Here is a 14,212-nt window from a genome sequence, read left to right as displayed (position 1 = left end):
ATTGAGATAGAAACAGGGAAGCTACTGCTGTCCCTGGGATTGGTAGCAATGAATCTTGAAACAATTTGTGATTCTACCAGGTACTTGAGACTGATGGTTAGTGCAATGGGCTGAGAACCTTGGGAACTGAATTTGATTCCCACTGTAGCTCCTTATGATCCTGGTCAAATTACTTAACTCGCCATTGCACCAGGTACAGAAATTGGATTGTGAGCCCACTAGGATCAGATAAAAGTACCTGCATATAGCAAATGTACCCACACAAAGGTGGTATATTAAATCCATGACCCTATATCCTTTGATTCTTTTACTCATATTGACCACTGCTAGAAGCAAGATACTGGGCTAGATGGATCATAGGTCTGTATGGCTATTCTTATGTTTTTATTTCTATTCAGCATTGAGCTATAACATCATGGCCGAATTGCTTAACAAATATTTCTGTTCTGTGTTCACAGCTGAAGCACTGGGAGCGGGACTGCAGAAGACAAACATGAATAGGGATGGAGGAGTAATAGACCGTGATCGATTTTCAGAGGGTTGTGTTTGTGAGGAGCTAGCTAAAATAAAGGTAGACAAAGCGATGAGGCCAGATGGTGAACATCTGAGGGTACTGAAGGAACTTAGGGAAGTTCTGGTAGCTCCACTGACTGACCTTTTCAATTGGTCTCTAGAGTTGGGAATGGTACCGGAGGACTGGAGAAGGGCAGATGTGGTTCTTCTCCACAAAAGTGGAAGTAAGGAGGAAGTAGGGAATTACAGGCCAGTAAGTCTGACTGCAAACACTTTTAAAACAGAGAATGGTCAAGATTCTGGTATCCTATGGATTACAGGACTGGAGGCAACATGGATTCACTTAGAGGTAGGTCTTGTCAGACAAATCTGATCAATTTCTTTGACTGGGTGACCAGAGAATTGGATAGAAGATGTGCACTAGATGTGGTGTATTTAGATTTTAGCAAAGCCTTTGACAGTGTTCCACACAGACATCTAATAAATAAACTAAGTGCCCTTGGGATGGGTCCCAAAGTGATGGGCTGGGTCAGGAACTGGTTGAGTGGAAAATGATAGAGGGTAGTGATCAATGGAGATCGCTTTGAGGAAGAGGGTGTTACCAGTGGTGTGCATCAAGGTTCTGTTCTTGGGCCTGTTCTTTTTAACATTTTTATACATGATATTACTGAAGGGTTGTTGGGAAAGATTTGCCTCTTTGCGGATGATACCAAAATCTGTAATAGAGTAGCTATGCTGGATGGTGTGAATAACATGAAGAAAGACCTGGCAAAGCTTGAAGAATGGTTTAAAATTTGCAGCTAAAATTTAATGCTAAGAAATGCATTTGGACTGCAAAACCCAGAGGGACCGGTATTGTTTAGGGTGTGAAGAACTTATGTGAACGACGGAAGATCGGGCCTTGGGTGTGATTGTATGTGATGTGATGATCTTAAGGTGGCCAAACAGGTTGAAAAGGTGATGGCGAAAGTTAGAAAGATGCTAGGTTGCATAGGGAGAGGTATGGTTAGTAGGAAAAATGATGTATTGATGCATCTGTATAAGACTCTGGTAAGACCTCATTTAGAATATTGTGTACAATTCTGGAGGCTGCACCTTCAAAAAGGAAATAAAAAGGATGGAGTCAGTCAGGAAGGCTACTAAAATGGTGTGTGGTCTTCGTGATAAGGCGTATGGGGACAGACTTAAAGATCTTAATCTGTATACTTTGGAGGAAAGGCGGGAGAGGGGAGATATAATAGAGACGTTTAAATACGTACCTAATATAAATGTGCATGAGTCGAGTCTCTTTCATTTGAAAGGAAACTCTGCAATGAGAGGGCATAAGATGAAGTTAAGAGGTGATAGGCTCGGAGTAATCTGAGGAAATACACAAGGGAATTGCGAAGATCTGCAGCGTGACATAATCAAGCTCGAGAAATGGGCATCGACATGGCAGATGAGGTTCAACATGGATAAGTATAAAGTGATGCATGTTGGTAACAAAAATCTCATGCACGAATACAGGATGTCCGGGGCGGTACTTGGAAAGACCTCCCAGGAAAGAGACTTGGGAGTTCTGATCGACAAGTCAATGAAGCCGTCCATGCAATGTGCGGTGGCGGCGAAAAGGGTGAATAGAATGCTAGGAATGATAAAGAAGGGGATCACGAACAGATCGGAAAAGGTTATCATGTCACTGTACCAGGCCATGGTGCACCTTCACCTAGAGTACTGTGTACAGCACTGGTCGCTGTACATGAAGAAAGACACGGTACTACTCAAAAGGGTCCACAGAAGAGCGACTAAAATGGTTAAGGGTTGGAGAAGCTGCTGTCCAGCGAAAGATTAGAGAAACTGGGCCTCTTCTCCCTCGAACAGAGGAGATTGAGAGGGGACATGATCGAAACATTCAAGGTACTGAAGGGGATAGACTTAGTAGACAAGGACAGGTTGTTTACCCTCTCCAAGGTAGGGAGAACGAGAGGGTACTCTCTAAAGTTGAAAGGGGATAGATTCCGCACAAATGTAAGGAAGTTCTTCTTCACCCAGAGAGTGGTAGAAAACTGGAACTCTCTTCAGGAATCTGTCATAGGGGAAAACACCCTTCAGGGATGCAAGACAAAGTTAGACAAGTTCCTGCTGAACAAAAACGTGCGCTGGTAGGGCTAGTCTCAGTTAGGGCGCTGGTCTTTGACAAGAGGGCCACCGCATGAGCGCACTGCTGGGCATGATGGACCACTGGTCTGACCCAGCAGCGGTAATTCTTGTGTTCTTATGTTCTTTTTTTACGGAAAGGGTGGTAGATGCACTGGAACAGTTTCCCAGAAGAGGTGGTGGAAACAGAGACCCTTGGAAATTCAAGAGGGCCTGGGATAGATACATGGGAGAGAGAAAAAGAGAGAGAAAAAGATAATGGTTACTGTGGATGGGCAGACTAGATGGGCCATTTGGCCTTTTATCTGCCATCATGTTTCTGTTTCACTTGCATTAAGTATATAGACATTAGACATTTGGCAAGAGATTGCCCTAGAACGGGGGTAGGCAATTCCAGTCCTCGAGAGCCACAGGCAGGTCAGGTTTTCAGGATATCCACAATGTATATATATGAGATGGATTTGCATGCACTGCCTCCTTGAGATGCAAATCTATCTCATGCATATTTATTGTGGATATCCTGAAAAACCTGACCTGCCTGTGACTCTCAAGGACCAGAATTGCCTACCCCTGCCCTAGAATGAGCAAAGAGGTATGGATGTGAATGTTGTAGACCCATACTTCTGTAATTTTCTGGGTGTCTCCCTGCTGGTTGGCAGGAACTTTGTGCTTCAGGTGGAAATGGAAGGGAATCAAGCGAATTATGAGCAGATAATGTACTAAGGGAAGTCTTTCCAGCATGGGAATTGCCATGGAGATCCTGACTGACCAGGGGAAAACCTTCATATTTTGATTCATAAAGCAAGTCTGTAATTTATTGAAAGTGAAAACCCTCAGGACTTCTGTGTACCATCCCCAGAGAGATGACTTGGTTGAACGTTTTAATAAAACACTGAAACAGATGCTAAAAGAAATTTGTGGATGAAGATGGGAAAAACTAGTACATCCCCCTCCCTTACATACTGTTCGAGAAGTGCCCCAGATTTTTACAGGGTTCTCTCCGTTTGAGTTAATACATGTGAGAAGACCCAGAGGGTTCCTGGATATAATCTGAGAAGCTGGGGAATTGGAACCTAGCCTAGGGAAGAACCTAGTAGATTACATGATCCAGATGCAAGAGACATTAAAGAAATTAGGGGAGGCTGCAACATTCTGCTTAGAAAATGTTCAGGTGGAACAAACCAGAATTTAAAATCAATCAGCCAGAGAACTTTCCATTCTGGGAACTGGATCTTAGTACTCCTGTCTTCATCAGAGAGTAAGCTTCTATGGTAGTGGCAAGGGCCTTATGAAATAGTTGAAAATACAGTACCTTTCAACTACAAAGTGACCCAACCAGCTAAGAAAAACAATGGAAAGATTTTCCATGTCAATCTTCTAAAGAGATAAATGCACAATTGTTCTCTAGTGTTCCGTATGCAATTTTACAATAGTTTTGTTTGACATACAGAAAATGCTTAATACAATTACTCTCATATATGTCAGTTGTAAGTTGGACAGCAGTATAGAAAGCTTTTCCTCTGTTGATAACACTATCATTGGAAAATTCACATTTATCTGTTTATAAATGAGTTGATGTCCTAGATTATTCAAATAATTGTACTCTGTTTTATCTCTATGGGACAAGAAAATATTCCTACAAAGAGATCATTACTCGTACCATAAACATTCTTAAAACTTGTGACATCAAATAGTGTTCTGCATTACTAGCGATATTACTAAAAACCTTATAATAGGCATCATGAAAAAAAGTTAATTGGATTACAATGTTATATTTCTTGTTTCAAATGCTAAATAATATCAAATGCAGTGTTATTAAACTACATTTCTATCTTTATATAATAGTATATATAATATTGCCGGTGTGGTGTGTGGATGGTCTGATTAGAGGTGATATTTAGGCCACTGGAGCGCTATAGTCCTAATAATGCAGCTAATCAGATAGCACCGGGTCTGAATATCTCTGCTGTCTGGATTGTACTGGCACAGACTGCTATATCCGGTTATTAAGGGCTGCTTTTACAAAGGTGTGTTAGGGCCTTAATGTGCGGAATAGCGCGCGGTAGCCGCTACCGCCTCCTCTTGAGCAGGCTGCAGTTTTTCAGCTAGCGCACGTGCTAAAAACGCTAGTGCATCTTTGTAAAAGGAGCCCTAAGTATTCCTCAGTATCTGATTAGTGGCACTGAATATCCAGATACTGAAATGCTGCGACCAGCATTTAAAAAAAAAAAAAAAAAGTCAACCATGATGTTTAAATATTGACCCTAAATATATTTTTTAAAAATTTTGAAGCATTGTATGCACTAATACAGCAGCTAGGAAGTGTATCATTATGTTTGCAATATGAGTATCAAAGTAATTATTCAGGTAAAATTAATTTGATTTTGTAAAGTGTCAACTGGGTAATTACTTCAAGGTAAATTAATTACCTTGCAAATTATTTAATTGTATTGCATGTCTGCTTATCATGTCTTATTTCTGAAAATAGATTGTATCTGCAAAATTAACTTATATTTTGTGGTGATCAAATTATGTGGTACAAATATTGCTGGAAAATAAATGAGATTTTGCATGGTAAGATTTTAAACATAATATAATATGTAGTTTTGCATGACACTTGTGCCACTGAACTCAATAAATGAAATGAAAGGTGAAATTAGTGCATGGTAAGTTCCAAGCCTGTTTGGAAATATTGTTATGTCACAGTGATTCTTGTGTTCTACTTATGCCTATTCAAGGATGGATAACATAAGAAGAAACTGGATCAATTCATCCAGGAATTATAGTCCAAAAGAAAATAACATATCACAAACTTGTTGATCAGTTAGTAGATAATGTACTATCCTATTTAATTTCTGTCAATGACACAACACCCTTCTTCTGTGATACTAATGAGAAGTAAACTCTTTCTTTTTAGTTACGTTGATACTTAATTCTTATAAATATTCTTTCTTCTTTATTTATCCTTCTTGGTTGGGGAACAGTGACCTCAAGTGCTCACAGTTGTTTGACCTAGAACAAAGTCTTGTCAATCCCAGATGGTTATATGGTTGGATTGACAAGACTTGTTCTAGGTCAAGCTACTGTGGGCACTTGAGGTCACTGTTCCCCAACCAAGAAGGATAAATAAAGAAGAAAGAAGAGTTACTTCTCTTTAGTATCACAGAAGAAGGGTGTTGTGTTAGTTAGTAGATAAACCAATATACCAAAACAGAAAAGCTTTCAAATTTTTCCTAAATCTGAGATAATGAGTACATGATCTTAAGCAAAATGACAATTCATTCCATAATTTAACTAATTGATATTGTTTAGAGAGAGGATGTTGTCTAGCTGATTTAAGGCCCTTAAACAGTGGACATTTTAGCTGTAAAAGATTACAAGTTTGATATTTTGTATTGGGTCCTTGAAGCAGAATCTGACATTTAAACTGGTGCTTTTCCTGCTAAAATTTTGCCCAATTTAAACTGAATCCTAGCAGCTACAGACAATCAACATAGAGAAAAACGGCTGAAGTGAATCCAATTTCTTTATACCAAAAAGTAATCTAATTGCAGAATTCTGTACCAGTTGTCAATGACAAACCAGAGATTTAGAACAGATGGCTAAACTGAGATTTTAATAATCTAATCTTGAAAGGATCAGAGATTGTACCATTATCTGAAAGGCCTCCAATTGGAAATAGTTTCTTGTAGTTCTTAATTTTCTTAATAAGATGAATGCATGTTTGATAGCAGATTGAACATGTCCCCCCCCCCCCCAAAAAAAAAAAAAGATTCCCATCTAAAATTATCATATCAGTATATCTTGAGTTTTTTTTCAGAGCAAAGTCATATTAGATTTGTTTTACTCTTATTGAACTAAGGGCAATGAATAGAAACCTACATTCCTATTATACTGACACAGATTTTGATCATGGACAATGTTTCATACCACATCTGGGAGACAGGTATTATGACAGTAGTTTTGCCTGCATAGATGTAATGTTTAATCCATATCTATTCTAGGGTGGTTCCCAATGATTGCATTAATAAGTTGAAAAATGTAGGAGAGTGGTGGTGAGCCCTGTGAGATGCCACACAAGGGATGCCAAGTGTGTCTGAGAAAACCCCAACTTTCCTTACAGTATAACAGTGTTCAGTCAGGAATCCTATAAACCAGGACAGAACCTGTCCCTGCACACTAAAGTGGCTAAGAATTTCTGTCATCACTTCAAAATCTACTAGATCAAATATGCTACTCATATCAAATTGAATAACAATAGCACATTCATGCCATATGCAACTGTCTCGGTACTATAGTTTTTTTGTGTGTGCTGAAGCCTGATTGTGAGGAATGCAAGATATAAAATTTTTGAAGGCAAATGTCTAGTTGTTCAGTGACATACCCCTCTATTATCTTAATGAATAGAGGAATGGATGCAACTGGTCAATAATTACATGTTTCATATAAGCTCTGTTTTAGATCCTTTGGAACAGATGTAAGTACAGGGTTTTCTCCTGCCTTAGGAAGGATTCCAGATGCTAAATGATATTATTGAGCCATTGAAATTTGAACCATGTGAAAGTGTCATTGTAACAGGGGACTGCTTCAGATAAGGACCAAATTGTTCTAGCCAGCCAAAGTTCCTGATCTCATAATTTCTCCTAGGTAATCTCACATCAGTTCTTGTCCCAGCTCCTTCATTTTGGGCAATCCTCACTATCCCTGGCATCAAGATCATATTATTTTTGATCAGCGAGCAGAGGTCCATTTGTTACAGCATCCCCTGCTGGAACAGCTGCAATGGTGCTGCCCAAACCTATACAAGTTGGAGATCCTTAGAGAACTGAATGGTTAATCTGTGGTCTTGCTGTAGTTAGCCTGTTTTTACTTGTATGTTTTTATTTTTTGCCTCATAATAACAAAGGAGCAAATAACACAAGAAATCTCTTTAATTTAGAGCAGCAAATAGAACACAACATCAGGCTTGAAGCTCACAATAATGTTATGTTAATGGAATTTTTGTATCCCACTATATCCTCACCAAATGAAGTTCAAAGTGGGTTACAACACAAAAGAATATATTGAAAAACACAATTATTTAAATATACTTTTAACAGCACAGACGTTTCAGACAGATATATTTAACCATCCAGCATAAATTTTTGAAGCATTAAATCTTTTACAAAATATGCTATAGGAGGTAATTTCCTGAATCTCAAGAGGAAGTGAATTCCATACTTGTACTGTCTGAAAACTATATGATTTATAATGTATATACTTATATATTATACCTTTCATTATACATATAAGCTTGTCAACAAAAAAATAGTTGGAAATAAACGAGCACAAATGTTCACAGTTTAAGCAGCCAAGTTCCAGATCTGCAAGCCCTTGTGGCAGAAGTGGACTTAGATATTATTGCTTTTGCAGAAACATGTTTTAGTGAGTCCCATTATGGCATACAACCATATCAGCCTATAATCTGCTTAGGGAGGACAGAAATGGAGAAGAGGGAAGAAGGCAGCTCTTTGTGTCAAAAATAATAATAACAGATATCTTAAAACTCACAATAACTCAATAAAGCATGTGAAATGCATGGGATGTGGGGAAAAGAGGAAGCATTGTGGATTGTCTTTGATAGAGATGACAATTGCATTCACATTAGTGTGCTCTACAGATCTCTGAATCAGTGGAATGTACTGAATAGAAATTTAGCCAAAGACATCCAAATGAGAGAATGAAGGGAGAATATATGTTGCTGTGAGGTGCCAACTTACCAGATTTGGACTGAAGAATGTATCTTTAGAAATAGTAAGAAGTAGAAAGATCGTGGATGCTTCTCACAGGGCTTGTGGGGAATAGGCAGCCCTGGACTTGGTACTTACAAATGGAGACAGTGGGGGAAATTCTGAATAGGATGCTAGTCTCAGCAGCCGCCTAAGAAGCGGCTGAGAATCGCAGACTGGCATCCTTTACAGAATCACGTAACCCCACTTAACTGCCCCGATTCTCTAACAGGAGCCCATGTCACAGGCGCCAGTTAGAGAATCACATTGTTATCAGCTGATCATGGCAAGGGAAGCCCCGTGCCGTGATCAGCTGAGTGGCTGTAGCAGAGAGTACCTACCCACTCCCTCCTGCTGGAACCCCCAAACTCCCCTGAGAATTACCCTGGCTGTAGGCATCAAGTTTATTAGATACTTGATATACCATCTATCAGGGTTATCTAAATGGTTTACAATAAAATAACTAATAAATATATTGAAACACTTCCTCCCACTGGAATTCCCAAGAATTTCCCTGGCAGGAGGAATGCCCTCTCCCTCTCGCCAGAACCCCCCTTGGAAATTTTGAACCCTTCCAACCATTGCCAGAGGTTGTGGTAAGAGCAGATAGCGTAGCTGGTTTTAAGAAGAGTTTGGGCAATTTCCTCAAAGGAAAAGTCCATAGTCTGTTATCGAGAAAGATATGGGGGAAGCTACTGCTTGATCAGGATTGGGCTACTGGGCTTGATGTACCTTTGGTCTGACACAGTAAGGCTATTCTTAAGTCCAGCTGGAGGGATGTTTACACCCTCTGGCTGGCAGGCCCACCACACCAAAATTGCAGGCCTTCCCCTTCCCAGTGAATGCTGGGATGCACCAGGGAGGGGGCCTAAGGCTCTAATTGGCTAGACCTTTTTTTGGGGGGGAGGGAGGGGGGTCAGTATTAAAGATCCAGTTATGGCATGCAATTTTAGCCCATCAGTCAGATGGCTCGTTTTAATAGTAATGAGGTTGCTTGCATGCCAGAATCGGAAAATGTACAACTGCACGGAAAACCATTTAGTGAGCCATTTTGAAAATTGAGTCGGCAAATTCCGTCGGTTCCTGAACCAGTCAACCTAGTTTAGCGATCACCGGTACACGATTGGAGAGTTTTGTGCATCCGACCCCATGGTCCTTGGCACTTTGTTGCACTGCCATTATAATAGCCAAACTAGATGAGAAGAAGAGATATAAACTAGAAAACTCTTTCTCCTTTCCCCAGTTTATCTGCAAACAAAAACTGATAGTGCCAGTCATAGCCCAGTAAAGGAAAATTTCAATTGAACTGGAAACCCAAAAATACCCTCAATAATTGAAAGCAGGCATGGAGGGAGAGACTGCTGTATGTAAACAGAATGAGACTACTTACAGCCAGTGAAAATGAGAACTAAAGAGTGGAGAAATGAATCTGCAATGGTCATATCCTGATAATTCATAAATATATTAGAAGGCGGCCAAATATGGTGTTACATGATTGATTATGTCGAGAATGGTACTAAAATAAATTGGAGCAGCTGTTTAAATCAATAAACTGGCATAATGAATTCAGAAAAGTCGTTTGATAGCATCCAGACTCTGATCTGAGAGAGCCATAATCAGTTTCTGTACCGTATTCCTGAAGAACAATATTCTAAACTCATGCAAATGGATTTTAAAGAATAAACTGAATGCCGGGCATCTGCTGTTGAAAAGGATGTTGCGCTGTACTGAGGGGCTTCGTGCAATTAAGAACTGTGGTTGGATAATTGGGTAATTGTATGTGTGTTCCTGTGAGGGTAGCACTTATTACAGCTGGCCTGTTAGATAAAAGTTGTATTCTTGGTCGATTTTGAATGATAGAATTTCTGTTTAATTGTGGAAATGTTCCTGTTCACAGTTCAACAGTAATAAGATTAATGCTCTAAAGCAGGGGTAGGCAATTCCGGTCCTCAAGAGCCGGAGCCAGGTCAGGTTTTCAGGATATCGACGATAAATGTGCATGAGATAGATCTGCATCTCAAGGAGGCGATGCATGCAGATCCATCTCATACATATTCATTGTGGATATCCTGAAAACTTGACCTGGCTCCTGCTCTTGAGGATCGGAATTGCCTACCCCTGCTCTAAAGTAATGGAAGAGTATTATAAATTTTGTTTGTGTGATACGAGTTCTCTTCTATGAAATATGGAGGAGTGTGAAATAATGTACACGCCGTAATCATGGCCTGTAGCCAAATACCTCTCATTCCAGAACAATACTTTTTATAGTATGAGGAAAAAAAGAGCTATGGGCTGTACTGAAAAGTTGTCATATAAACATCTTTATTAACTTGTAGTTTAGCATCTGACAAAGTAGATACTGCTCCCCGAAAGCTCTTGCCTCAGTACCCCTCCTCCCTTTTACAAATTGTAACTGAAACCTTGTACCTAGCAACAAAACATCTTGTCTCGTAAGCAGAAACTGTTTTCTCCTGTGCTGTGTCCAATAAGAAACATAAGGAAATACTTATTTATTTTTAAAAAACACAAAACTTTATATACCGCCTGGAGTCACTGTGATTTCCATATTAACATACATAAGGCAAAAAAACAAATAACATTACAAAGCACTCTTAAAAACAATATCAAAACACATAAAAAATACAACCTACAGATTTTTCAATAACATATAAGGTTACATGTTACCAAAATACCCAAACAATTTCAGGAAAGACAAATCAGAAGTAAGCATCTACAGACAGCTTGTTTTTCAACATCTTCTTAAAGCTATAATCTGCACATAATCTTAGTTGGCCAGTAAGCTTATTCCAGCAATAGAAAATATTTGAAGTTGAGTTGCCACATACCTTACATTGTCAACTGTTATTGCTACCAGTTTCATGCTCCCTTCACAATGCAATGCTCCCAGTGGAGCTGAAACCAATATGGTGCAGTTTGATATACAATCTGATGTACCAATGATAACACTGTGCATTGAATTCTTTGCTCAATCAGTAGCCAGTGCAAACTTTTCAATGTGGGGGTTATATGTGCTGTCCTCGCAACCCCGCTAATTATCCTAGCTGCAGCATTCATATTTGTATTCTGTTACCAAGAAACCTAACCTTAGAAGCCCTAAAATATAATCTCAATAATGCCTTTTTATCTTGAAGAAACACAAAAGAAACTAATAAAGTAGTTCTGCTCGAGAACTCTTCCTGTGACCTTTCCAAGATAGCAGTCACTATCCAAGGAGAGCTCTCCATTCACTGGTTATTGCTATACTTTAGATGATTTTTTGAGGAAAGTTGGTAAATAGTATAACATTTGTAAAGAAGGAAGACCAGTCTCTGGGTACTCTCTCTAGAGACTTGGTAGTTATACTACCTTCATTTCTGTGCTGACTAATTGTATTAATGGTTTTTTCCCTATTTAGTGTGACTATTATTGTATGGTTCTTGTATAATGTAATCTGCTATGATTCGTTTGTTATTTATAATAGAAAACTTATTAAGCTAAAAGAAAAGTACCCAGAGACTGGTCTTCCTCCTTTAGAAATTTAAAGAAGGTTTCCCTGGGTGTAGCAAATCTGGAAATACTGTATATAAATCTGTATATACTGTGTATATATACTGTATATACACAGTATATATGTTGTATATATATACTGTATATACTATATATATATATATATATATATATATATATATATGTATATATATATATATAGTATATATATAGTATATATGTATATAGTATATATACTATGGACAGCATATACTGTGTATATACTGTATGTACTGTGTATATACTGTACATGTCTGGAAATACTGTATAAATCAGGAAATACTGTATATGTATACTCACAAATCTGGAAATACTGTATATGTCTTCAACTAAGTTAGTTTGAACCTGATTGATCTAAGTTATAAGCCTCCTTTTACGAAACTGCTGTAGCAGTTTCTAGCATGGGGAGCTGCGCTGAATGGTCCGTGCTGCTCCCCGACACTCATTGAGTTCCTATGAGCGTCGGGAGCAGCACTGGCTATTCAGCACGGCTCCCAGTGCTAGAAACTGCTATTGCAGTTTCATAAAAGAGGGGGATAGTCTTTACAATATCTGAGATATTATTTATCTCTTCAAGAAAAGAATGTTCAAGTTCTTTAATCTTAGTGGAATTTCCAGTTATAGAGACCTTTTGGAAGACTTCAAGCACAGTCCATCAGATTCCAAAGATATCTCAAACATCTTCTGCAAAGGTTGTAGCATTCTCATATCTAGTGAAATTCCTTCTCCTGCTCTTTTCAAAGTTTCTTTATACTGCATATGAACTCAGCAATATGGCTGAAGATGGTAAGAACTCATTACCAAGATGAAAGTTTCCAAAAGTATTTCACTCTCAGGGCCAAAAGGAAGTTGTTCTTCTACTAGTGACTGAGGATTTGTGCTCAGCTGAGCTAACGTTTCTACCATTGCGGCTCTGTGTGCCCTACGAACCCAAAAGGAACCTAGATGGCCACGGACTTAGAGACATTACGTTCTCCAGGTAATGGTTATTCTCTGCCCTGTCTATTGCGAAGACACACACATGAATGGGTGCTGAGCTCATGAAGGAAGTAATTGATGCCCGCTTCAGCATTGAGATTGGCAGTTGAGGAGGGTGCTACTCTCTTTAGATATTGAGATAGGTAAGGTGAAAAAAAGGTAATGAGAAGCAACTTTCTCAAGCATCCTTTTTCAATGTCATATAAGTCACTCCACCTTACTATAGGTACTTTTTAATTAATAATAATAATAATAATAATAACAGTTTATATACCGCAGGACCGTGAAGTTCTATGCGGTTTACAATTTTTAGAAATGTTAAAGATTAGAAATGTTACAGATTAAATAGAATAAACAAAGTACAGACTTAATTATTGATAGTTCTAGCGATCATTTGTTGAGGATTGAGATTGTATAGGTTGGTTTCCTAAGTATTTCAGGAACAGATGTGTTTTTAGCATTTCCTGAATTCCACATAGGTAGTGGACACAAGCAATTGTTCGAGGTCTTTACCCCATAATGCTGCTTGATGTGCGAGAAGATGTTGGTAATGACTTAAATTTACAACCTCTGACTGGTGGAGAGACAAAGTTCAGATGTGAGCTTCATTTGTGTCTGTTGATTGTGAAGGAGAAAAGGTCTGTTATGTATTTAGGGGCTAGGCCATAGAGTACCTTGAAGCAGAAACAACCAAACTTGAATTTCACACGTGCCTCCAGCGTCAGCCAGTGTAAAAGTTGAGAGGAAGGTGTCACGTGATCGAACTTTTTCAGTCCACAGAGTAGTCCGATCGCTGCATTTTGAACTAGTTGCAATCGTCGCGTATACTTCTGGGGGAGTGCCAAGTAGGCGATGTTACAATAATCTAGTTGACTCAGTATAAGGGATTGTACCAGAATACAGAATGATGAGCCATCGAAGTAAGCTCTGATGGACCGAAGCTTTCAAAGAGTGTGAAAGAGTTTTCTGATCAAGGAGTCTACCTGGTTTTTCATGGTCAGGTTCTGGTCCAGTGTTACTCCTGATATCTTCATAGTGGGTTGAGAGAGAAATCTCAAGTCAGTCTGGCAGAAACGAGTCGGTTTAATTTGAATTCTTATATACCACTAATACACCCACTAGCCAGACATGCAGACAGTGCATCAATTTTGGGGGACCAGTACTGAAATTGGGAGGGGGGTCAAACCCCTAAGACCCCCTTCGTGACTATCCCCTATTTTATTTGGAGCACTGGCCTAATTGGATTAATCCTTATAAACATGTTTATCATG

At 39.0% G+C, this 14,212-nt stretch overlaps 1 protein-coding gene across 6 annotated transcripts in view; it reads left to right on the top strand.

Annotated features, from left to right (window-relative positions):
* Nucleotides 1–14,212, top strand: part of DIAPH2 (diaphanous related formin 2) — a 1,499,255-nt gene that overhangs the window by 155,671 nt on the left and 1,329,372 nt on the right. The gene's annotated exons all lie outside the window — the stretch shown is intronic.

The sequence above is a fragment of the Geotrypetes seraphini genome, chromosome 5 (genome assembly GCF_902459505.1).
Source record: "Geotrypetes seraphini chromosome 5, aGeoSer1.1, whole genome shotgun sequence".
Lineage (NCBI taxonomy): Eukaryota > Metazoa > Chordata > Amphibia > Gymnophiona > Dermophiidae > Geotrypetes > Geotrypetes seraphini.
The sequence above is the reverse complement of the archived record's forward strand: the minus strand, read 5'-3'. Positions and strand labels throughout refer to the sequence as shown.